The sequence below is a fragment of the Panthera pardus genome, unplaced genomic scaffold (genome assembly GCF_024362965.1).
Source record: "Panthera pardus isolate Hobbes unplaced genomic scaffold, ASM2436296v1 HiC_scaffold_17, whole genome shotgun sequence".
NCBI lineage: Eukaryota > Metazoa > Chordata > Mammalia > Carnivora > Felidae > Panthera > Panthera pardus.
Window position 1 is genome coordinate 107,652,277 of NW_026526732.1, and position 24,440 is coordinate 107,676,716.

The 24,440-nt window shown below is 48.9% G+C and overlaps 2 long non-coding RNA genes and 2 other non-coding genes across 7 annotated transcripts; 3 read left to right on the forward strand and 1 right to left on the reverse strand.

Annotated features, from left to right (window-relative positions):
- Positions 1–201: 201 nt before the first annotated feature.
- Positions 202–5,675, forward strand: LOC109259427 (uncharacterized). 4 transcript variants are annotated; one of them, XR_008423009.1, is made up of 4 exons: positions 202–607; positions 1,284–1,348; positions 1,537–1,688; positions 2,400–5,675. It is a non-coding gene; the product is annotated as an uncharacterized LOC109259427 (long non-coding RNA). The 4 variants fall into 4 exon arrangements; XR_008423008.1 differs by having other exon boundaries at positions 202–603; XR_008423007.1 differs by lacking the exon at positions 202–607 and having other exon boundaries at positions 1,166–1,348; positions 2,400–2,502; positions 2,721–5,675.
- TRNAL-CAA (transfer RNA leucine (anticodon CAA)) lies at positions 204–309 on the forward strand. Its single transcript has 2 exons — positions 204–241; positions 264–309. It is a non-coding gene; the product is annotated as a tRNA-Leu (tRNA).
- A 4,440-nt stretch (positions 5,676–10,115) lies between the features above and the next one.
- Positions 10,116–16,032, forward strand: LOC109259428 (uncharacterized). Its single transcript, XR_008423004.1, has 2 exons — positions 10,116–15,709; positions 15,802–16,032. It is a non-coding gene; the product is annotated as an uncharacterized LOC109259428 (long non-coding RNA).
- A 6,578-nt stretch (positions 16,033–22,610) lies between these two features.
- On the reverse strand, positions 22,611–22,683 carry TRNAR-CCG (transfer RNA arginine (anticodon CCG)). Its single transcript has one exon. It is a non-coding gene; the product is annotated as a tRNA-Arg (tRNA).
- Positions 22,684–24,440: the final 1,757 nt, after the last annotated feature.

The following is a 24,440-nucleotide window of genomic DNA, read 5'->3' on the forward strand; positions in this document are numbered from 1 at the left end:
CCGGCCGGCGCCCCAGCCGCGTTTACCAGAACAGCTCCTCTCCTCCCGCCCGCTTCCTCTCCCGGCCACAGGTGGCTCTCTGCTCTTCCAGCTGCTGCGGGCACCTCTGACGTCAGCGCTGCCTCCGGCACAAGCGTGTGCGTCACAGAAGCGCCCGGCCTGGACATCTACTTCAGTAGAAAATCTCTCCCCTTCCGCAGGGTGTCAGGATGGCCGAGTGGTCTAAGGCGCCAGACTCAAGCTCCGCTTCCCCGCGCTGGGGATTCTGGTCTCCGAATGGAGGCGTGGGTTCGAATCCCACTTCTGACACATCCTTTTTCTCCTCCTGTAATTTTCTACGCAACGGCATCGACTTGAGAATTATGCACGGAGCTCTCAGAGACATATAGTATTAAAAATTGACTTAAAATTTTCTCACAGAGGCCGTTAAAACACCGAAAATAGCGAAGGCGAAAGTATCGCGATACTTCTTGAAAGCCGAGTGATTTGGGAGCGGAGATCGCCAGACGTTGTAGCCGCTGAGGCATCGCGATATATCGGGAACCCGCGAGATTTGGTCCGCGTAGCTGCCGGCGCTGCGGCGCGGGGAGGAGGGCGGTGATGGTGGGTGTGTGTCCTCTTACCCGGTCCCACACCCGGCGCTGCCCGGCGCGCGAGGCCCGTGGACTGCCGCCCGTGCAGCCGTACACGGGTGCTTCGTGCTGCCCTGCGCTTGCCAGTCGTGGAGCTAGTCTCACGGGTGGACGACGCGTGCGCCCGCGGTCAGGGCTGTGTGCCCTCGGTGCCCTGGGCGCCGCGGCAGCCACACCGCCGTCCCCACCGCGCTCCTGCATCCCCACTCTGTCCGTACTTGCTCGCGTGCCTGCACCTGTGTTCCCGCGGAAACGCGGTCACCGCGCACACTCCCGCGTCCCACTTCACGGACTGCGTGTGAAGTCCGCCCCTCACGATCGGGGTGCTGCGGGTCTCTGCGTGACACGGACCCGTCCTGCTGCCTCTACCATCCGTCCAACAAGTGTTTAATGAATGCCTACTGTGTGCCAGGGGATGCAGCCCTGGTTGGGCCAGTGAAAATACAACATAGGATGGGACAGGGTGGGATAGGATGGGTGGGGCTAGGGTAGGATAGCATAGGGTAGGGTTGGTAGGGTAGGGTGGGTGGAGCGGGGTAGGGTAGGGTTAGGTAGAGTGCGATAGGATAGGGTAGAGTAGGGTGGGGTAGGACAGGAGAAGATAATTTAGAAATAATAAAATTAATTTCTGCCCTTGTGCTTATATTACAGTTAAATAACTTTTGGTTTTGCCTCAGGAACACATTCCAGCCTTGCCTTATCACTCAGGATAAGAAGTAAGTCCTGAATGTTGAGGTTAAATGTTTAATGCCAGGTCTAGAGGATTCATGTCTGAATGGCCATGTGTGTTCCTGTCATTGTGACCACTCATGACTGGACTCATCACATTATTGATTTTATGCTCATCAGTCAAAATGTGAGAGGCGGTGCAGGTGTAAAGAAAGCTGTTTTTGTGCAACAGTAGGATTCCCAGGACATGCTCATCATGGACAGGATCCAGCGTTCCCATTTGGAGGGCCATGTTCTGAATGCACATAGCGGGAACCACATGGTTCAAGTACTACAAGACAGGCTCACTCCCTGCAGTATGAAATTAACTGTGGTCAAGAGAAATAGGTAATGGAATATAAAAGCTTAAGGGGGGGGGGAATGAAACTAATTCTGGCAAGGTGTCTCCTGATTAAATACATACACATACAGCACATCATGTATCTTACGCACGTATAACCACTGCCCTCATAAAATTATTTTTTGCAGGAGGAGACAAATGGATTTCTAAAGACTTTGGAAGAATTTGTATCTTCTGATAGAAAAGTGGGTGACTTAGAAAAGGACGGGAAGATAATGTGAGGGGGAGGAGATAGTAGCTGGAAATCTCTAGAAGGAAAAAAAATGCTGTTCTCATAAATGACTTTTTATATGCCTAGTATATTGGATCTTAAAAGTTTGATTTTAGTATGATTGCGTGCACCTTCACAGAGCTGCTGGGTGAGTGTGTCTACTGGGTTCCAGGTGTAGACATGAGAAGAAGGAGTAGAGAAAGCCCTTCTTCTAGTTTCAGATCTAAACCATGCTCTTTAGTCTACATTTGCCAGCCACAAGTTGGTATTTTGTTTCTGCCTTTGGTGTATACCCCCTGTTTCCAAATTGTTAAAAGACTGTGTTCTTAAAAGAAGGTAAAATTGTAACTCTCATCCAAATAAAAATGAGTATGTGTCAGTGTAACAACCAGTAAGAAAATTTGAAGTACTACATATTTATAAGCAATCTGGAATGCTGAAGTAAATTTATGAATAGATTTACTTTTTTTTACCTGTCAATTTCTAGGGCAATGATCTCCTGCATTCCGCTGGACGCGATTCATTTGCATTTCTGTGAATGAAAATCATTTGCACTGTTAGCAGTTTGCTACAACTGGAAGAGTTGTAAGGTAGCTGCAAATATATGACAATCTCTGTTATGGACTGAATGTTTGTGCCCCTCCAAAATCCGTATGTTGAAACCCTACCTCCTAACGTCATGGCATTAGGAGGTGGGATCTGTGGAGGTAATTAGGATTAAGATGTCATAAGGGTAGAACCCTCCAGAATGGGATTAGGGTCTTGGTAAAGAATCCTGAGAAACCTGCTTCCTCACTGTGCTCTTCAGCCATGCGTGGACACAATGGAAAGACTGCCTTCCAAACACAGGAAGGGGCCCTCACCAGAACCCAGCCTCTCGGACCACCCTGATGTGGGACTTTACACCTTCTGGAACCAGAAGATACAAACTTTGGTTAGACCACCTGGTTTGTGACATTTTGCTACAGGAGCCTTGCTAAGACAGGTGTTCTACTCAAGTATCTTGAAAACTTTGTCTCGTCCATTTCAAACTCCTTTCAAAACAGAACACATCCTTCCTTAGCTCGCTAGTACACTCACGTGGAATTGGGTTTTACAGCTGCATTTATTAAAGTGGAAATAGGCATTTATTCACCACATCTCAGCAAGCACCTCCAATTTGCAATAACTCTGTAGACAACCAATGTAATTATTTTTAAGATTTTATTTTTAAGGAATCTCTATATACATTTTCGGGCTTGAATTTTACAACCCCAAGATCAAGAATCTCATTTTCTACCAACCGAGCCAGACAGGCACCCCAATGTCCTTCTTTTTTGTATGCAATAATAGATGTTTACTGAGCAATTCTACAAAATTTACATTATGTTACATGCAAGTGCTTTATATATGTTTTTCAGGTAGCTTTGTTTCCATTTACACAAGGTAGCCATGTTGTCAGGTGCCCTAGGAAGACCCCAAGCCCAGAGGCCTCTGCCCAGCTGGTCCCAGGGATGTTGCCGGAGGATCCGGGTCTTGTCGCAACAAATAATTTAAGGACAGACCAGACACAATGGTTGAACGATGCAAGTAGGAATGTTTATTAAACTGAGCACACCCTCAAGATGTCAGAGCGGGTGAGCTCAAGGAAAGCCGTATGCCTCAGGTTGGGGTTTTGATCTCTTACTGACAGTTGTTGGCTGGGGGGTGGAGTATTTATTACTGGGGGAGGGGGTTTGGGGGCAGCTTTCCCCACCTGTTCTCCCTTAGTCGGTCAGGGTTTGCACCTCCTTTGTCTTGGGTGCGTCTGGTTTGATCTGGCTTCTTGTGGATTTGTTGTGGGGTGCTGCCAGACCAGTCTTGGACTTCCCCACAGCCGGGCACCACTACCCCTTGGCTGGCCTCCAGGCACCCTGTTAGAGCCTAACCTACTGCCTACTCTAACAGTGAAAACAAAGAAAAGGAGAACGGGAGGAGAAATGACTAGGACTTTCATCTAATTCAATCATTCAAGGTTTGAAGTCTTTTTTAATTACTTAGTTAATTTTTGAGAGAGAGAAGGCATGAATCAGGGAGGGGCAGAGGGAGAGAGAGAATCCCGAGCAGGCCCCGCACTGTCAGAGCAGAGCCCAACTCAGGGCTCGAACCCACAAACCATGAAATCATGACTAAGCCCAAGTAGGAAGCTCAACTGACAGAGCCACCCAGGCGCTTGAAGTATTAGCTCCACACTAGATGAACTTGGGCTAACAATTTCCTCCATGAAACTTCTGTTTCTCGATTCCTTCCCTCCTGTCCCCTTCCTTTTTCTGCCAGACCCCTGTTAACTCTGGAATCCTGGAAACCTCTTGCACACTTCACCTCCTCAAAACTATCTTCCCCAACAAGAAAAATGAAGAGCAGATTAAATAAAGGAAAGGAGATTCAAAATTCCTTGCAAAGGAATGGGTATGGAGGAGGATGTGGTTTCTTATCCAGAATCCGTCTTATATGCCTGGATCTACTCTACTCCCTGTGATGTTCCAGTTTCTGATTCTTGCACGGAATGAGAATTATTCTCAGAAAAGCTTTCACAAAACTTAAAGAATCTCCCACTTGTCATACCCCTCCGTTTGCAAAGTAAAATGGCATTTAATCTACGAGGTAGGACACAGGGAATGCCTGTTAAATGTCTTTTCTTCAGAAACCTCCAAAGAGCCCCCTCCTCCCAATGTTAATGTGACTCCTTGAGAAAACGTAAGATAAACTCCTTGAGACAAGGAACCCAGGATGCAGTTGTACTGCACTGTGATGAGTGCTGGAGGAGCTCGAAGAGAAAGCTTTCTTGAAGTGCTGTGTAAGTGAAGACCTCAGTATAAGGCAGGGAAAGCCTGAAAAGGATCTCGGGGAGTCCGATTTTAGCAGAGGGAACAACATGTACAAAGGCCCAGAGGGACCCAAAGTACTTCAAAATGGTATTTGTGAAGTGTTTGCTGCAAGGATGTGGTGGGGAAAAAAGTTGGGGAGATTAACAGGGACCAAATCATAAAAGAAATCTCTACACCCACTGTGGGGCTCAAACTCACAACCCCGAGATCAAGAGTCCCACTCTCTACTGACCAAGCCAGCCAGGTGCTCCCAGAAGGCTTAATTTTGTAGTCTGGACTTTGCAATACTGAGGATCTCAGTCTCCATGCTGGGGCTGGGTGGGGTCATCTATGTCTGTTATCAGTTGAAAGAATCTCAGAGTGGAATTAGAAGTAAAGTAAATATGTAGTTCCTGAGCTGGAGAAACGTGTTAGAGAGCAGAGTTTGATCTGGACAGCTCAAGGAAGATGTCCTTACATGTTATGAAGGGAATGGGTATCAGATGGGTATTCCTTCCTTTCAGATCAAGACATTATCATCAGGAAAGGGATCAGAATAAAGCATGAGTTTGAACGGCAGCAAAATATACTTTTTTTTGGCATAAGGATTACTTTGAGAAATAGCAGACACAGGAGAAGCCCAGAAAAGAGTACAGTTACCCTTTTGTAAGGATGTCTTGCTCTCTGTGAGGAAGAGAAGGTCGACCCCGAGTTACAAGAAACAAGAAGGCACTAACAAACCTTACTCCTGTTCATACCTTTCCTGGTTAGCTCCCACACCTGGTCTCCCTTGCACGCTCTTTGTTCTGTCTTTAGCTGAAGGTGAGATTCCAGCCTGAATTCTCAGCCACCTCTGAGAGTAACTCATTTTTCCCTAGGTCTCTCCCACGTGTACATGAGATATACACATTAATAAACTTGTGTTTCCCCCTCCTTAATCTGTCCTTAATCTGTTTTACCGGGACACCAGCCAAGAAGTTAGAAGGGTCGAGGGAAAATTGTGTTTTCCTCCCTTCCAAGCGTCAAAATTCTACACGAGCGTTTTCTGGGCGTGTCATCCATTGATTCATGTACAGGACGCTAGGGGAAGCAATGAACATTTGTTCAGGTTTCAGAGCCCACGCGAGCCTGGAGAGGGTGTGGAATACGAGATAGACCATCAAGGTGTCAGACTACAGAACCCGCCCATCGTGGGGCTGGGACAGCACGGCGTCTGGGCACAACTGGAGATTTCTGGCAACAAGCTAAGGTTCTCCCAGCTTCCTGCCTTATTTCCAGCATCAGGGTGCATGCCTCTTCCCAGCACAAAAAAGGGGGTCTGCAGGCGCTCTGGGCCGTGTTGGTGGGAGAAGCAAACAACCCTGAAAGGACGGGCGCACGGTTGACAGCTGCGAGGCCTGGGGGCGCTCTGGGTGCAGCAAACGCAGACTACGGCACCACCGAGAGCGGGAGGCCGCCCGCGTCCTAGAGAGCCCTCCGAACCTCTAGGTTTTCCCTTGCCAGCTGCTCTAGGACCCACCTCGGCCAGACCCGGGGGCCGCTGATATTTACTTCCGGCTCCGCGGCGCGCGGCCCGGCTTCCGGTGGGAGGGGCTCTGCCGGCTAAAGGGGAGGGGAGCCTGCGCGGAGGGCGCGGCCGGAGCGGTGCAGAGGCCGGATTGGGGCCTCGCGGGCGCGCCCTTCCGCTCTGAAAGTCGCGTCCAGGCGGGCCACCGCCCCCTCCTCCAGGCAGGCCGCCCCCCCTACCCTCCAGGAAGACCTTTCCCCCCACTTCTCCAGGCCATCTCCCCCACCCCTCCCGGTAGGCCCCTCCGCCCTGCTCCAGGCCATCTTCCCCCCTCCTCCAGGCAGGCCACCCCCTCCTCTTCCAGGCGAGCTGCTCTCCCCCTGCTCTAGGCAGGCCATCCTCTCCTCCTCCAGGCAGGCCGCCCCCCTACCTTCCAGGCAGGCCACCCCCTCCTCCTCCAGGCGGGCCGCCGTCCGCCCCTCCCCCCCCCCGCTCCAGGCAGGCCACCCCCTCCAGTGGGGCTCCCGAGTCTATCGGTTGTGTCGCACGGAAGACGCGTGAACCCGAGACCTTCCTGTTTCCCCCGGAGAACAGGGGCCCGGAGTTACTTGGAATTACTGATCAACTGTCTTCTGAGCTCCCAGCCTGTTGGGCTGTGACGTCACGGACGTGGGGGGAGGGGAGGGCCTGGGCCCGGGTCCCCTCGACCCTCCCCACACGGTCCCCGTCGGGGAAGAGAACTGCCCGCCTCCAGCACACCCTGCAGGAACGCGGACGCGGGTGTGGCCACAGGCTGGCCGACCCCGGACCAAAGCCGTCTGCACCCGGAGGGGCCCCAGCGCTGACCTCCCCCCTCTCCCCTCATTGTAACAGTAAATGTCACACCCGGGGTGGAGATCACAGCCAGGGTCCCCGCCTCCGCGTGCTCGCTCTTCACCCCTCTCCCGCCCACCTGTCCTGGGGTGAGCCCACCGTCCGTCCGGCCGCCTCCGGGATGCGGGGCAGCAGCCCCAACTCAGGCGAGCCCGACGCTCCTGGTGGGCCGCGCGGGTCAGCTCCTGCTGCGGGGCGAGCCTAGGGCCCTGCTGGGCAGCAGGAGCGCGTCAGAACCTGAGGGTGTACCTGTGCTGTTGTTGCGTAGACGGGGAGCTCAGCCCCTACACGGAGGTAGGCGTGCAGAGGGTCAGTCCCAAAGCACAGGTGAGCAAATCCCTGGGGGGTCACAGAGGGAGGGCAGCTAGTTCACCGGCGGCAGAAACAGCAAGAATCTCAGTGTGGGGAGTTCCAGCGTGTGGTCCCTCGTCTCTGACAAGCTTTCTTTGCTTAGGACAGCCCCTCTGGAAATGTTTTTGTTAGCATGCAAGTAATTTTAGCATTTATTTTCTATTTCCGCGGTGTTTCCTGAGTTAGCATGTATCTGGCTGGCATCGAGCTCGTCCCGTTCGGAGCGTTTCCTGCTTCCTCGCAGCTGGAAAGAACCTGGAGGGAAATCTCTCAAGGAGAGTGTAACGGGCCCTGTGTGGGGGTGTCTCAGTGCAGCAGATCATGAAATGAAGCCAAGCGCGGCTGGCGCTTTGACCCCAAGTTCCAGAGGAGCCCGTGGGGCTTGTGACCCTGAAGGTGAAGGATGAACATGTGTGGAAACAGAATCCAGCATCGGAAGGAAGGAACCTCATTCAGGCAGTTTTGCTACCAAGAGGCGCCTGGGCCCCGCGAGCTGTGCCGCCAGTGGCTGAGCCCAGAAACACACACCAAGGAGCAGATCCTGGGGCTGATGGTGCTGGAGCAGTTCCTGACCATCCTGCCCGCCGAGCTCCAGGCCTGGGTGCGGGGACAGCACCCGGAGAGCGGGGAGCAGGCGGTGACCGTACTGTAAGGTCTGGAGCGGGAGCTGGACTGCATGAGGCCTGCCAACAGGTGGGGGAGAATGTGAACTATCCTGGGGTGGGGAAGGGCAGGGGGGGTAGTCTCCGCTCTGGGGGAGGCATCTACCCAGCAGCTGCAGGGTGAACAGGTTTCAGTTTTCTCTAGACAAATGCAGGGCTGCTAGCTTCAGGTTTTGTTCTTGTCCTGCCAGTGTTTTCTGAGATTTTTCTCTAACCTCCAAGATTCTATACTCTAACCAAAGCCCTCCGAAGACAGTCGCAGAGTGCAGCGTGCTTGGGCAAATACCTAGCTGCCAAAAGGAATACAGAAAGTGACCTTTTCAGCCTAGAAATGAACCTTTCTGTTGCAAGTTCGGCTTTCTGAATAGAGGGTTCTGGTGCCCAGTAATACCTAGAATGTGTGCAGGGACAGAGGCTCAGATTTGGTGCAGTTACGAGGGACAGAGTGTGGAGCCAGAAGATCAGTCACACAAACCCTCACTAGGACTTCTACACAGAGAAACCAGGCATGGATGGTGGCTTGCGTTTCTTGCTTTTGTTGTTTTTTTTTTTTCTTTTGAAGTTTATTTTGAAAGAGAAAGAGAGCAGCGGAGGGGCAGAAAGAGAGAGAGAGAGAGAGAGAGAGAAAGAGAGAGAGAGAATCCTAAGCAGGCTCCAAGCCCCACGCTGTCAGCACAGAGCCCATGTGGGGCTTGAACCCATGAACTATGAGATCGTGGACTGAGCTGAAGTCAGATGCTTAAGCCACTGAGCCACCCAGGTGCCCCTGTTTTTATTTTATTTTTTTAAGGTTTACTTATTTATTTTGAGAAAGACAGAGAGAGAGGGAGAGCGAGCATGTGCCAGTGGGGGAAGGGCAGAGAGAGAGAGGGAGAGAGGATCCCAAGCAGTCTCCTCCCACTCACTGTCAGTGCTGAGCCTGATGTGGGCCTCGAGCCCACGAACTATGACATCATGACCTGAGCTGAAGTCGAGAGTGGGATGCTTAATGGACTGAGCCACCCAGACGCCCCATGTAATTTTTTTTAAATCTAAGTTTTGTAGTTTTCTTCATATAGATGTTGCACATAGTGTATTAGATTTATACTGAAGTATTTCATTATTTTGGTGTCAATGTAAATGGTATTGTGTTTTTAATTTCAAATTCCAGTGGTTCGTTGCTGATATACAGGAAAGCAAGTGACCTTCGTTTATGGACCTTGATCTGTCAACCTTGCTATCTATAGTCACCTTTTAGTTCCTGGAGTAGATTTCTTTTTCTTGACTTTCTGAGACTTTGTGTATAGATTATCATGTCCTCTGCGAACAAAGACAGTTTTATTCCTTTCTTCCCAACCTCTATACCTTTAATGTCCTTTTCTTGTCTTGTTGCATTAGTTAGGACGGCATTGAATGGGAGTGTTAACAGGGGACGTCCTTGCCTTCTTCCCGATCTTAGTGGGAAAGCTCCTAGCTTCTCACCATTATGTAGATGGAAGCTCTAGGTGTTTAAAAATATTAGTTATCGTCCTGAGAAAGTTCCCTTCTCTTCCTAGTTTGCTGAGAGTGGTTATCATGGAAGAGTGTTGGGTTTTTTCAAATGCTTTTTCTGTTCATCTTCTCTAGCCTGTTGGTGTGATCAGTTATACTGATTCATCTTCAAATGTTAGACCAGCCTTGTATACCTGGAAGGAAGCCTATTTGGTGATGGTGTACAATTCTTTTTATACGCTAATGGGTTTGGTTTGCTGGTATTTTGTTGAGAATTTTTGCATTTGTGTTCACGAAAGACGTTGTAGTTTTCCTTTCTATAATGTCTTCATCCGATTGTGGTATTAGGGTGATGCTAGCCTCTTGGAATGAATTAGGAAGTATACCCTCTGCTTCTGTCTTCTGGAGGAGAGTATGGGGAATTGGTACCATTTATTCCTAAAACTTTTGCTAGAATTCACCAGTGAAACTGTCTGGGCCTAGTGCTTTCTTTTTGGAAGGTTATTAATTATTGATTCACTTTCTTTAATAGTTATAGGCCTCTTCAGGTGATCTTTCTCCTCGTGTAAGGTTAGGTGGATTGTGTCCTGGGATTGGATCAGGCTTCTGGTTCCTCCCATCCTGGGAGTTCATTCCCTGCGATCTCCTTCCTGTGTTTTGGCCACGGGATCCTTCTGCAGCCCATATACCTAGCTGCTTTCAGGTTCCACTGTTCAAGTCCAGTCCTTTGAGACGCAACCCAGGAGCTCCTCCACACGAGGCGGCAGCGGGGGGCCGGGGTGGGGGGTACCTGCGGAGCAAGCTGAGGGCAGTGGGAGTGTCCTCGGCTGCAAGCATGTGCCAGCTGCAGGCTTCCAACTGGTTCTGTTCCTCATCGTTGTTCAGTAGAGCTGCGGCATACAATGCAGAGTTTAGTGGGTTGAGTCGTGTATTAACAATTCCCAACTGAGTGTCCGACTCTTGATTTCGGCTCAGGTCATGATCCCAGGGTCATGGAATCGAGCCCCTCGTCAGGCTCTGTGCTGAGCTCTGTGCTGAGCCTGCTTAAGATTCTCTCATTCCCTCTGCCCCCTCCCCCGCTTGAGCTCTCTCAAAAGCCAAAAACATTACAAATAATCCCAGTGTGGGGGTGCCTGGCTCCCTCAGGTGGTAGAACACATGACTCTTGACCTCGAGGTCATGAGTTCACGCGCCATGTCGGTGTAGAATCTACTTTAAAAAATGCACTCGATTGGTCTTACAATAATCATGTAGTAAATAAAAATACATTTAAAAAAATCTCAGTGTAAACATCAACAAGTCAGTCTCTTGTCCAGGCAAATTATTTGCATTATCACGAATCCTGCTTTGATGTTCTTGCTGACTACATGGTCACGCGCTCCCTCTCTTTCATTCTGCTGTTTGTTGACATTGCTACTTTCCTTACCCTTTTCCAACCTGACAACCAAGCACAAGCTTCAGGGGAAGACGGTTGAAAGCAAACTTGCTAAATTTTCTCACAACTCAAGAGAATAGCTCTCTTTTAATCTAAACCAGCTCCTTTTTCCAAGTTCTCTATTTCTGTCAGTGATGTTCTTGGTCCTCCAGGCTCCCAACCCAGAGGCTTTCCTTAACTCAGTTCAGTCCAACAGATGTCTGTTCAACTTTGTTGAATGTTTGAGACCCTGTGCTTCAGGAGAGGGTGATCATGACTGCGTCCCTGCCCTCCTAGCCCTGATTTGCAGTTAGACTGGCATGGGATGCCAGCTATGAATTTTCGTCACAGATCAGCAAAATGGTTAAGTGGCAAAAATAAGTCAACAAATAGTGGGTTAAGAATCTAAGATCTTCAGTGGCTTCAAGTTTGGAGCTATTGCAAAGACTACCACTAGGAATATCCGTTTGGTGTGCATGTATATGCACCTCTGGCTGTGCACCTGATGGTGGGAGGGCTGGTCCCTGATTATAGTAGTACTTGTTGAATAATCTTCCAAAATGGTTCTATTACCAGCAGATGGTTCTACTTTCTCTACAGCCTTATCACTACTCAGTTTTGTCAATCTTTTTACCTTTAGCCACTCCCATGGGTATCTAGTATTATCTCTTTATAGTTATCATACATGTTTTCTTGATGACTAATGAGGATGAGCACATTTTCATGTGTCTACTGGACCTTTGGATGTCTCTTCTTGTAGCATGTGTATCTGGCTCTTTTGCCCATTTTTTCTGTTAGATTATTTGTCCACGGCTTTTTTAAGTGTCATATACATCATTTAATTCTTTAGTTTGTCTCTAAAAACTGTAAGGGCTGATAAGTTTTTATTAGTCTGTCTTATTATTTTTTCTAAGAGTAAGATTTCCAGTTTCTAAACCTGTTTGGACAGTAGCCAGGTCAAAGGAGAGAGTTTTATGTTCTGGGTCTTCTGGGCTCTCAGGAAAATCCCAAGAAATGCCTGTACAAGAGCTGTGTTCAGCACAGTGACCTCAGGGCTTGGCGGGGGAAGAGGCGTGAGGGTACTTGCTCCTGTAGAGAAGAGAGAGTGTTGCCATCTTCGTAGGGGTCACTGCTATCTGAAGACTCTGGCATGTGAACTAGAGGCAGGGAACATTGGTTGTTAGTGTAGAAAAGTAGATAAAAAGCCCTTAGAGCCAGGGACGTCTTCAAGGAAGATAGATTTTTGAAGAGAATGCACTGTAGCTAACCAAGGCTTTGGGAGAGTGGCAAGTGTAATAACAGCACAAAATCACTCTCCTACTCTTTAATCACCCTTCCTGTTCTCAGAGGTCACTCTAGCTTTGTCTCTGAACATGATTCCTGTACACGTTGCTGTCAGAGATGAGATGCCCCAGGGACCCAGGCTTCCTCAACAGCTGTCTCATCTTCCCCATGTTACAGAAGCGAGTCTACTTTTGACCCTACTCATTTTGTGATTTGTATATGTCCAAGAGTTTGAACCTAGGAAAGACCGAAAGCAAGGATTTCCAGCCATAAGGTGCAGGAAGGGGTAGTTCCATCTCCAAAGGAAAAGTTGAGAAAAGAGGCTGATTTGGGAAAATATGATCACTGGGTTTTGAACAGGGAGAAGGAAACGGAACGTCCTAGTGAAACTGAGCTTTTGACCTCCGCCAAAGTACAAAACTTGAGCTTAAGCAACATTAGGGCTATTTGTGAATATATAGGCAAGAAAGATTAAGCTGTAAGATTTGCAAGCCAGTCAAGTCAACGTAAAGAGAAGGGTAGTGGGGTACGGGCTGCCAGAACACAGCAAGAGACAAGAGACATAAAAGGGAAACCAGTCCTCTGGTTAGAAGCAGGACAGTCACTTCCTGGGAGCTTGTACATCTCATCTGGTCCTTGTAGCCAGCGGGTCAGTAAGTTCTACCCGACTCCCTTCAAATGTTTACACTCATCTCTGCCTCCTTCGATCTCGAATCACCACCTCCTTGGAGCCCTCCTACATTGTTCATGTGGCCTTGGAACCAGTGTCCCTGTCTCCAGCCCTACCCCCATCCACCTGTTGTGTGGGGGTCCATCTTCCACACCATCACCCCAGCGACGGTCGTAAAACCCAGAGCCAGTATCATGTACCACCTCAGCATCTGCCGACGGCTCGAGACTCTTCATGTCCGGCCTCCTCTTCCAGCCTCGTTGCCTTTCCCTTTCCTACTCAGTCTGTACCTCTGAGGTCCCAAAGGACCGTTTCCAGAATGCCCTGGTAACTGTGCATACGTTCCATCTGGAAGGCTCTTATGTCCCATGTCTAACCATCCGTACTCATGTTTTCAGACAGCCCAATCAGACTGTGCTTCATGGAGCTTTGCGGTCCATTGTCTCAGAGTCAGATCCCTCAAGGGCTCTAACCCTCCCCTTCGTCAGAGCACCCGCCATATCGCGTTGCACCTGCATACTTACCTGTGTGTCTCGTCCCTCCCAGAGCATCTTCTTGTTTCCTCAGGTACACAGCAAGGAACAGTGCAGCCTTGGTGCAAGCCACTATTCGGGTGTAATACACATAATTGTGGCATCCTAAAAACCAAGAGAGTTTCTAGAAATATCGAGTAACATTCTTAATCTTTTCTAACGTTTTGCTTACAGCACCAGGCGGGTCGTATGAGGATTCAGCTAACTGCTGGGTGGTGTTGGACAAACACACACCAGGGCACCAGAGAGTGAATCCCTCCTTACGTTGTGTACCCTAAGTGCCTCACTTGCCTCACCCCTGCTCTGATCCTGATATGAGTTGAATTTCTGAAGGATGAATGAGAGCTGAGAAAGCAGAGAAAACAAATATGGAAAGGCACGGTCGAGGGGGTTGCGATGCTTTCCTGAAACTGGAAGTCTCTGAATGTGACTAGAAAGGGGGGGAGGGGCGGAGAGTCAGAGATGAAGCACCAGAGAGGCTGAGTAAGGGCTGAGCTGGGGGCGCCCGGCTGCTCAGTCGGGAGAGCATGCGACTCTTGATCTGCAGGTGTGAGTTCAGGCCCCACGTTGGGCCCAGAGCTTCCTGAAAGAAGAATTGCATTGTAAGGGCCAAGCTAGAGTCTTGTCAGCTGATTAAAAGCTAGAGTCTTGTCAGGCAGCAAAGCAGGCTGGAGATAGGATGGCAATTGATATTCTGTGTCTGACTTGGTAGTGACAGGTAGGGCTTGTGGCAAACACAAAAAGACATGCTCCATTCACGATCAACGTCACCCCCCCCCCCCCCCAAGAAAAGACAAACAGAAAAAGAAAAAGCACCCACTGGTGTGTGGGCCAGAGCTTCCCTGAAGCCTTCCACAATTATGTTCCTGGTGTTCGCCCTCGGTGCCTCTGAAGGCCGGTCACCGGGGACCCTTGAGGTTTTATACGAAGTCCTCAATTGCATCCTTTCCTGTCCCTGACGTGTTCTCATGTCTAAGAAGGTTTGCACAATCATGGAAGCTTTACCACTCTCATTGTGTTCACAGCGGCCTCTCCGCGGCGTGGATTTGCTCATGTGAAACACACAGGAGCATGCATGTGCCTCGTGAGCCGGTGTCTAGAGAGCGCCGTTCTGTCCTCACAGTCATCACAGTACCGGCCCCCGGGGGGGGGGGGGGCATCATGACCCTGCCCACACGGGACGATTTGTTACCACAGTAACAGATTTATTAAGCGCAAAGTACTTGTTAATGTAACTATTCTGTTCTGTATAAAACTATGATACGGTGTTGAATTTCTCAAGGTTACCTCTCTCCAGGAGATACAGTCAATGTGCTCAACTTCTTTGTGAAATGACCTTTTCTCACTTTTTTCACTTTACTGCGCTTCTTTTATTTATTTATTTTTTAATGTTTATTTTTGAGAGTGGGAGTGGGGGAGGGGCAGAGGGACAGGGAGAAACAGAATCCCATGCAGGCTGCATGCTGTCAGCACAGAGCCTGCCACGGGGCTCAAACCCACAAACCGTGAGAAATGACCTGGGCTGAAGTCGGACGGACGCTCCAGTGACTGAGCCACCCAGGCTCCCCGGGCTGCTGCTTTTAAAAGAAGCTAAGAGGGGCGCCTGGGCGGCTCATTCGGTTGGGCGCCGACTTTGGCTCAGGTCATGATCTCGCGGTCCATGAGTTCGAGCCCCGCGTCGGGCTCTGTGCTGACAGCTCACAGCCTGGAGCCTGTTTCAGATTCTGTGTCTCCCTGTCTCTCTGACCTTCCCCCATTCATGCTCTGTCTCTCTCTCTCTCTGTCTCAAAAAACGAATAAACGTTAAAAAAAAAAATTTAAAAGAAGCTAAGAAATACGAATCTCGCTTCCAAAAGGGAATCAACTTTTAATTAAAAGGAAACTGCAGAGCCAGTCACGTGAAACAAAACACTTTGTTTCTTCAAGCAGTAAATCGGCCGCCTCTGTGCTAACATTCAGAGCATTGCCACCTTCTCGTCTATTTATTTGGGGCATGTTTTGGTTGTCACAGTGACTGGGCTGTGCCACTTAGGTTTCGTGGGTGGGGTCCAGAAATTCTTCACGTTACGGTATCTTATCTGCCACGTATTGTGTACTGTACCGGCAGTTGTACACAGGAAGAATTTTTCCACCCAAAAGGCTACCTCTGGTCCCTTTGGAAAACACTGAAGTAAAGAGTGGGCGTATTTCCAACGCAGGGAGACAAAGGTTTGCTCCTTAAACTGAGGTCAAGTTACAAGTAAGCTTAACTGTGCTCTCTTCTTTACCAAAAGTGACGCAGTGCTTTTAATGCCACATAGTGGGACGAATCCATTAGAGACGGACACGACAGACACCACGAGGCTGACGTGGCCCCGATGCCGTGGTGGCCGTGTAAGTAAACCCGAGCGTAAGCCCGTCGGTGCCTCCTCACTTTGCTGCTGCTCTGGTCCGCGGCCCTCCTCAGCTGCTGGGGGCCTTCCTGGCTGCTTCCGGCCTCGTGCCGCCTGAGTCAATCCAGTTGTGCTTCAATAAAGTCTTAAAATGTTTAATACGCCTCCGTTTGTCCGTTGTCCGGCGCGAAGAGAAGATCACATGTGTTCTGCACCTGAAATGCAGACCCGTTGTGTCTGCAGAGAGATCACGGCTTGTGACAAGTGTGGAAAGTCACAGCCTCGGTGCTGGTTGTTGTCCATCGTGGGAGTGTGGTCAGTCAGCCGTCACTGACGCTGGTTTTCTCTTCGATGAAACTCAAGCTGAAATGAATTTACTGAGGCAGCTTTTCACCTGTTTTCCAGGCAAAGCCGCCTCCTGGTTTCACCCCCGCGTTTTCAGACGGCACAGCTCCTGGTGTTAGACTTCGGCCGCCCGCGCCCCCCGCAGCGGTGAAACTAAAGGTGGTCTGGACACACTCCAAACTCATACACCACACGCAGCGTTGCTTAGAGCCCGTCGTCCTGTCACCACTGCGAGCCTTTCCTGGGGTCCCCTACGGCCAGGCCCCGTGCTCCGCTGGCCTGGGGACGGAGAAGCATGTGGACACGGACAAATGGGGGAGGGTGAGTCTCTTCGCTCTGCCTGCTGGCGTGTGGGGACCGTGTGCAAGTCCTCCGGGAGACCGCTGCAGAAATAGCCCTCCTGCACTCCCCGCCTGTTGTGCGTGTCTGCACGAGGGTGCAAGATGCCGCTGTCAGTCTCTCACACACACCCTGACCCGCAAGCCCCTTCTGCACCCTCCGGTGTCCCCCATAGCACCCTGTGGATGTTACCGTCATAAGTTCCCTGGGCTCTGTTCCTCTGTAGGTTAACGTCCTTGAAGAAGGAATCATGTCTTTCATTCATCTGCAAATTCTCAGCGCTGAGCATATGACCCAGAAAATGGTACCGATACACGTTCACATTTCCTGCGTCTAACTGGTCCTGAGGTTTACTCTCTCCTGGTGCTTGGATCTGTCTCCTCCCCGCACCCCCAACCCCGGCGGGGGGGGGGGGGGGTCACAAGATCCCTGTTTAGCTCCAATTTCAATGTCGATTCCTCTCAGCTCCCGTACGTCATTGTCCCCAGCTCGTTGGCACACTGAGCTGTCGTCCTCTTAGGCACCTGTTCTAAATCTTTGGAAATTTATTCTAACCTGCTTGTCTGAAATATGACCCTTCCAGCTCAACTATAATTTCATTCAGTACAAACTTATTACAAATAAAACTTCCCCTCCCACAGCAAAGCTCAGTCTAGTTCACTCAGGGTAGACTCAGTGTTGTCTAAGTAGCAAAATGCAGTTACGTGTAATATTTTATTTACAATACTCCGTGTGGACATTGGAAAGACAAATATTGGACAGTACTTGAAGTCATCTTATATGATGAAAATCCCCAAAAGGGCAGAAGGCTGGGCCCTTAGTTTTTACCCCAAGTGACCTTTGTTGTGAATGCTTTTTGTTCTGTGTGATCTGAGACTACTTTGCAACCAGTTATTTTGAATAGGATTTGATACGTTTTAGTTAAATATAAAGCTGTTGGTCGGAAGTACACCTGTTTTTATTATAATCATGAACATCTAAAGTATCAAAGCAAAAGAAAAAGCATTTTAAATATCAGAACTGGAAAGCACATGACCAAGAATAAAAACCCTTAAACTAAGTATATCTAATTTTGTGGAAACTTGTCGCATGGTCTGCTTTTTTCTCCTTTCCTTACAGATGCATGAAAACATCATCACATGCATTTTTGGTGTTTATATTGAAAAACCAGTGTCCTCTGCTGATAGAGCCTTTCAGCTTTCTTCTGTCTCGCCCCTTCCTCTTTCTCTTTATGTATGTATGTATGTATGTATGTATCTACCTACCCACCTACCTACCTACCTACTTAGTAGCCTCTGGCACCCAACATGGCACTTAAACCCACAATCCCAAGATCAAGAGTCACACACTTTCCCACTGAGCCAGCAAGGGGCCCCTCTTTATCCTTTAGAAGAATAGACCTCTTGGCAGAATGAAAATTTAGAAAAACTATGAACTGGGGTGGACAGGGCTTTAGGACAGCCCATGGATTTTGAAAGAAATAGTAGTCATTCTCTCTGGGGGCCATCAGTGTTCCCAGCATTCAACCCCAGATCAGTTCTCTATATTTCCTTGGGTCTTTACACAGAGCAACTTGCCTGTAAATTAATCCAGTGGACTTGGGCAAAGCCACGTGGTTGTTGAGTGAGCGTAAACAAAGTAGGTGAGCTCAGGCAGTGGAAGACTCCTGGGAAAACCACAGTACAAGCGTCCAAACTTGATCTCTCTCTGGGTCATTAGGCCAGATTTCTTTCTTTCTCTGTCTCTTTTTCTTGCTTTCTTTCTTAGTTTCTTCCTTCCTTCCTTCCTTCCTTCCTTCCTTCCTTCCTTCCTTCCTTCCTTCCTTCTTTTCCTCCTTCCCTTCCTCCCTTCTTCCCTTCCTCCCTTCCTTCCAGTTTATTTATTTTGAGGGTGAGAGTGCAAACCAGGGACAGGCAGAGAGTGAGGGAGAGAGACAGAATCCCAAGCAGGCTCCACACCATCAGTGCAGAGCCTGACATGGGGCTTGAACTCATGAGCTGAGAGATCATGACCTGAGCCGAAATCAAGAATTGGGATGCTGAAACGACTGAGCCACCCATGTGCCCCTAAGCCAGGTTTCTTTAGTAGAGAATTCAGCTAAGTCCTTTGTGCTGGGATCATTCAATTTTTTAAATAAATTTGATGTGGAATTTATTGAAATGGGACAGTACTCCTATTTTAACTCCATTTCACCCAATTTTATTATGGACATCCCCCTTTCATGGAACATGAGATGAGAAAGAGATTGGTTCACCACTTCAAACAGCATGCTCTTCCTCAATATGATAAAGAGCATCTATAAAAAACCCACTGTGAACATCATCCTCAATGTTGAAAGACTGAAAAAGCATTCTCCCTAAGATCAGGGATGAGACAAGGATGCCTTCCTCAACACTATGCTATCCAACATTGTACTGAATGTTCTAGCCAGAGCAATTAGACAAGAAAAATCAATCTAAGGTGCCCAAATTGGAAAGGAAAAAATAATACTGCCTCTATTCACAGGTGACATGATCACAAAGAATCAACAGGAGGTAATAAGTGAACTCAGAAAAGTTGAAGAGTACAAGATCAACACACAAAAATCAGTTCTGTTTCTGTACACTAGCATTGAACAGGATTCCATAAAGAAAACTAAGAAAGCAATCCCAGTTATAATAGCATTAAAGAATAAAATACCTGGGAATGAATTCAACCAAGGAGGTGAAAGATATGCACATTGAATTCTATAAAACATTCCTGAAATTAGGATCCAAAGAGGATGTCCTGTGTTCCTAAATAGGAAGACAATATTGTTAAGATGTTAATACTACCCAACAATATATATTTCAATATAATCTCTATCAAAATTACAACAGGTTTTTTTTTTACAGAAAAGAAAAAGCTATTCCTCAAATTCACATTAAATTTCAACGTGAATTGCTGAAGCAATCTTGAAAAAGAAGAACAAAGGTGGAGGACTCACACTTCCTGATTTCAAGGTTCAGTAAAGACTAAGGCAACCAATACATGCCAGTATGTGGTACTGGCATAAGGACAGACATACAGACCAATGGAACGGGATTGAGAATCCAGACTAAAAACCAAATAATCCAAGTAAGAAATGGGCAGAAGACATGAACAGACACTTCTCCAGAGACATCCAGATGGCTAACAGACACATGAAAAGATGCTCAACACCACTCATCACCAGGGAAATACAAATCAAAGCCACAATGAAATACCACCTTATACCTATCAGAAATGGCTAACATTAACAACTCAGGCAACAACAGATGTTGGTGAGCATGTGGAGAAACAGGATCTCTTTTGCATTGTTGGTGGGAATGAAAGCTGGTGCAGCCACTCTGGAAAACTGCATGGAGGTTCCTCAAAAAGTTAGAAATAGAACTACCCTAGGATCCAGTAATCACACTACTGGGTATCTACCAAAAAAATACAAAACCCCTAAATCAAAGGGATATTTGCACCCCTATATTTGTTGCAGCATTATTATAGCCAAAGTATGGAAGCAGCCCAAGTGTCTGCCGATAGATGAATGGATAGAGGATATGTCATATGTATGTACAATGGAATATTACTCAGCCATCAAAAACGATGAAATCTTGCCATTTGCAAGGACCTGGATGGAGCTACAATGTATTACACTAAGTGAAAAATAGCATATGATTTTACTCATATGTGGAATTTAAGAAATAAAACAAATGAACAAAGGCAAAAAAGAGGGAGAGAGAGAGAAACCAAGAAACAGACTCTTAATATAGAGAACAAACTGATGGTTACCAGAGGGGACATGGGTGATGGCGATCAAGAGTACACTTATGATGAGCACTGAGTAATATATAGAATTGTTGAATCACTAAGCTGTAGACCTGAAACTAACGTAACACTACATGTTAACTATGCTGCAATTAAAATAAAAATGTTAATTAAAAAAGAACTGAGAGTCTAGGGGCACCTAGGTGGCTCAGTCAGTTGAGTGTCTGACTTCGGCTCAGATCATGATCTCACGGTTTGCGCCTCCCCTGCTCTGCCCCTCCCCACTTGTGCTTCACCCCCCACCCCGCCTCTCTCTCAAAAATAAACATTAAAAAAAAAAAAAAAAGAACTGAGAGTCCAGGATCAAACCTCTAGGTTTATGGCCAAATGATTTTTTTAGGATGAATATTTACATACGTATATATTTTAATGTTTATTTATTTTTGAGAGAGAGAATGCGAGTGGGGAGGAGCAGAGAGAGAGGGAGACACAAAATCCAAAGCAGGCCCCGGGCTCTGAGCTCTTAGCACATAGCCCAACGCAGTGCTCAAACTCGTGAACCGTGAGCCAAAGTCCCACACTTAACCTACTGAGCCACCCAGGCACCCATTATTTTTTCAATTGTGAATTTAAAGCCCATAAAATTTACCATCTTAACCATTACTGCTGTTCAGTAGAGTTACGTATACCCATATTGTTGTGGAACAGATCACCGGAACTCTTTTTATCTTGCAAAATTGAAACTCTAAAACCATTAAACAACTCCTCTTTCCCCCACAGGATGGTAACTGCCATTCTATTTTCTGTTTCTTTTTTTTTTTTTTAATTTTTTTTTTAATGTTTGTTTATTTTTGAGACAGAGAGAGACAGAGCACGAACGGGGGAGGGTCAGAGAGAGGGGGAGACACAGAATCCGAAGCAGGCTCCAGGCTCTGAGCTGTCAGCACAAAGCCCAACGCGGGGCTCGAATTCACGAACTGTGAGATCATGACCTGAGCTGAAGTCGGACACTTAACCGACTGAGCCACCCAGACGCCCCTCTATTTTCTGTTTCTATGAATTTGACTATCTTATTTATTTTTTTACGTTTATTTATTTATTTTGAGAGAGACAGAGAGAGCATAGGAGGGGCAGACAAATAAAGAGACAGAGAGCGAGAATCCCAAGCAGGCTCCATGCTGTCATCGCTGAGCCCAACCTGGGGCTCAAACTCACCGATCTCATGACCTGAGCCAAAATCAAGAGTCAGACGCTCAATCGACTGAGCCACCCAGGTGTCCCCTGAATTTGACTATTTTAAATACTTTATGTAAGTGGAATGACACCACATTTGTCTTTTTTGGTGACTAGCTTATTTCGCTTAACAAAGCATCCTCAAGGTTGATGTATGTCTAGCCTGTGACAGGATTCCCTTCCTAAGACTAGGTGATACTCCACTGTAAGTACCACATTTTGTTTATTCATTTATCCTTCCAAGGACACTTGGGTTTCTTTCACCTCCTGGCTGTTGTGAATAGTGCAAACATCTCTTTGACACCCTGCGTTCACTTCTCCTGGATATACACCCAGGATTGGAATTGCTGGATCATATTTTTAATGCTTCTGTTTTTAAGTGTTTTGAGGAAACTCCGGGCTGTTCAGACCCATTTACGGCATTTGTTCACCTGTTGAAACTGAAGCCATGTCGGCTACACTAACAGGAGTTGATCTGGAGGACAGTTGGGTCTGGGATAAAAGCCTTTGGTGGCTTCTCTCCGAGATCATTGTTTGGGAGATGGTGGAGTTATGTGCCTGGCAGCTAATGACAATCTGGAGAACCCCGATTTCAAACCATGTTTTGAGCCACGTCATAGGGAACCCTAGTCAGAGATCTTGTTCCCAGAAATGCAACTCAACCTTACCCCTTTTCATTGATATTTTAGTGAACCCCTCCTCCTCCCCCAACAAAAATATTCGGTGATGTCAGCTTGGGGAAGACCAGGTCCCTCCAGGCACATCCCGCCTGAGGAAGCCCCGTCCCTACTCTCGATCTCAGCCTGACGCTCATCCCTTCCCAGGGCTTGCAAGTAGTTTCTGTTTACCTGATGCCACGTGTCGGGTCTACTGGAAAGAAGGCTCCGAGGACGCACCTGCTACCTCCGCCCGGTTCTTTCTGAGGCACCTGTCACCCAGCAAACATCTGCAACTGTCACTCCAGAGGACACTGCCCCTGTCACCCCGCGGACACCCGCCGGTTAAATGAGGAGGAAAAGTCTGCCCGCCGGGCTTGAAGCATCACCCGCGGAGGAAAACAGCGACCACGAAGGGACTCGAACCCTCAATCTTCTGATCCGGAATCAGACGCCTTATCCATTAGGCCACGCGGCCAGCTGACAGGTCGCCCCCGCCACGTTCGACACAAAGAGTAAGTGGCGTGGTGGGGAGGGGTCCTTGCGGCCGAGAGCTCTGAGGATGCTGCCCGGGGGGGTGGGGTGGGGGGGGAGCGTACGACCGCAGGGCGCACACCTGACCGCGGGGACCGCGGGGATGCGGGCGGCTTGATGGCGCAGACGGGTGCGGCCGTCACCTGCCGGGACCCGCCGGGGGCGCGGCCTGGGGGCCCCCAGGAAGGCCGGCCGCTGGGTTTCCGCGCGCTCCGGAGAAAGGAGCGGGCCTCGGGGACTTGCGCGTGTGGCTGGTCCTGGACGCGCGATGTCCCCGCTCCGTCTGCGGCCTCATCCACGGTCAGGGCTCGGGAGGAAGCTCGCGGTCACCGGGAGGGAAGGGGGGGGGAGGGTCTCCCGCCGGCGTTTCTCCGGTTTCTCCGCCGCGTCTCCCCTGCAGGTGGGCGCGGTGCCCCTGGTCGCCCAGGCCTTCAGTCACCATCTTCGGCGCGCCCACTGTGGGGGCCGGACCTGGGGACGCGACCCGCGGCAGGTGCGCGGCGGGGCGGAGTTGGGGTGGGGGGCGGATGGCCCGAGGGGGCTCGGGCCCCTCGCTGTCACTAGGACACAGCGCTGTAGAAACTCAGACACCACACCCCGTTCATTTCAGGAAGGGGGTGAGGGGACGAAAACGTGACCCCCTTCGGGCCTCAGTCTGGACACGGAACGGACCAGTAGGTGGACAGGAGGGACACACATGTCTTTCGTGTCAGTTTGGGGTCACCCGGGAGCCTTCACAGGGAGAGGAAGAAACCGCGAAACCTGAGTGTTTCTATGCCGGGTTCGACGAAAAGGGGGCGAGGTGGGGTGGGAGTAGGACAGGCAGAAGGCAGGAGGCCAGTGTGGCAAGTTGGGGAAACTCAGCCAGGCCCGCTTGTTCGGCTCCTTCCTGAGTCCCTCTGTCTCCTCAGGTGAGGGCGCTCCTCTCAGCACAGAGAAGGCGCCTCTCACTTGATGGGGTCTTTACCTGTTTGGAGGGTGGGGGTCAGAGTGACCTTCCTGCTTCTGCCATTTTCTCAAACTCCTTCAGCTGAAGATACCCAACATGCCAGGATGCCTCATTTTGGGGTAAGGCCCTGAACCCCATGGTGTGAAAGAGTTATAGTTCCTGTTCACCAAGCATTGTCACTCTAAAATATGTATTTCTGCAAGGGCTGGGGACCCTCAGTCAGTTACTCTGGGAGCAGGGCCACAAGAAAATAATTTCCGTGACTCTCAAGATCTAACCACAGAACTCCAAACCAGTCCAGTGCTCTGCCAACTGAACTGCTTCAGTTACTAAGAACATCGTATGGACGCTTTGCGCCACAAGTAAGGTGATCTTTGTGTTGATGGGCTTCCGAGTGGGCTAGTCATGATCAGGGAAAGCTGGCCGAGCCCTGGGGAAGGCCGCATAGACCGAAAAGAATGAATGCATCCTTTGTTTTCATACACCGAAGTAATAGTTGGGCCCATTTGCCAGAAACCTCCCTGAAAAAAATCTTCACACGTTCTCTCTAAATCTACTGGACCCTAACTTCTGTCTCTCTTCCTTTCCCCTCTTTTGCCTCATTAACAAATTTCCCATCCCCCATCCATAATTAGAAATCAACGTATTTGCAGGGTCTTAGTGTTTACACTCTACAGAGGGGGAAAAGGAGGAACGAAAAGAGAAAAAAAAGGGAAAACATTCCTACATAATAGTATTTACATCTATAGTAT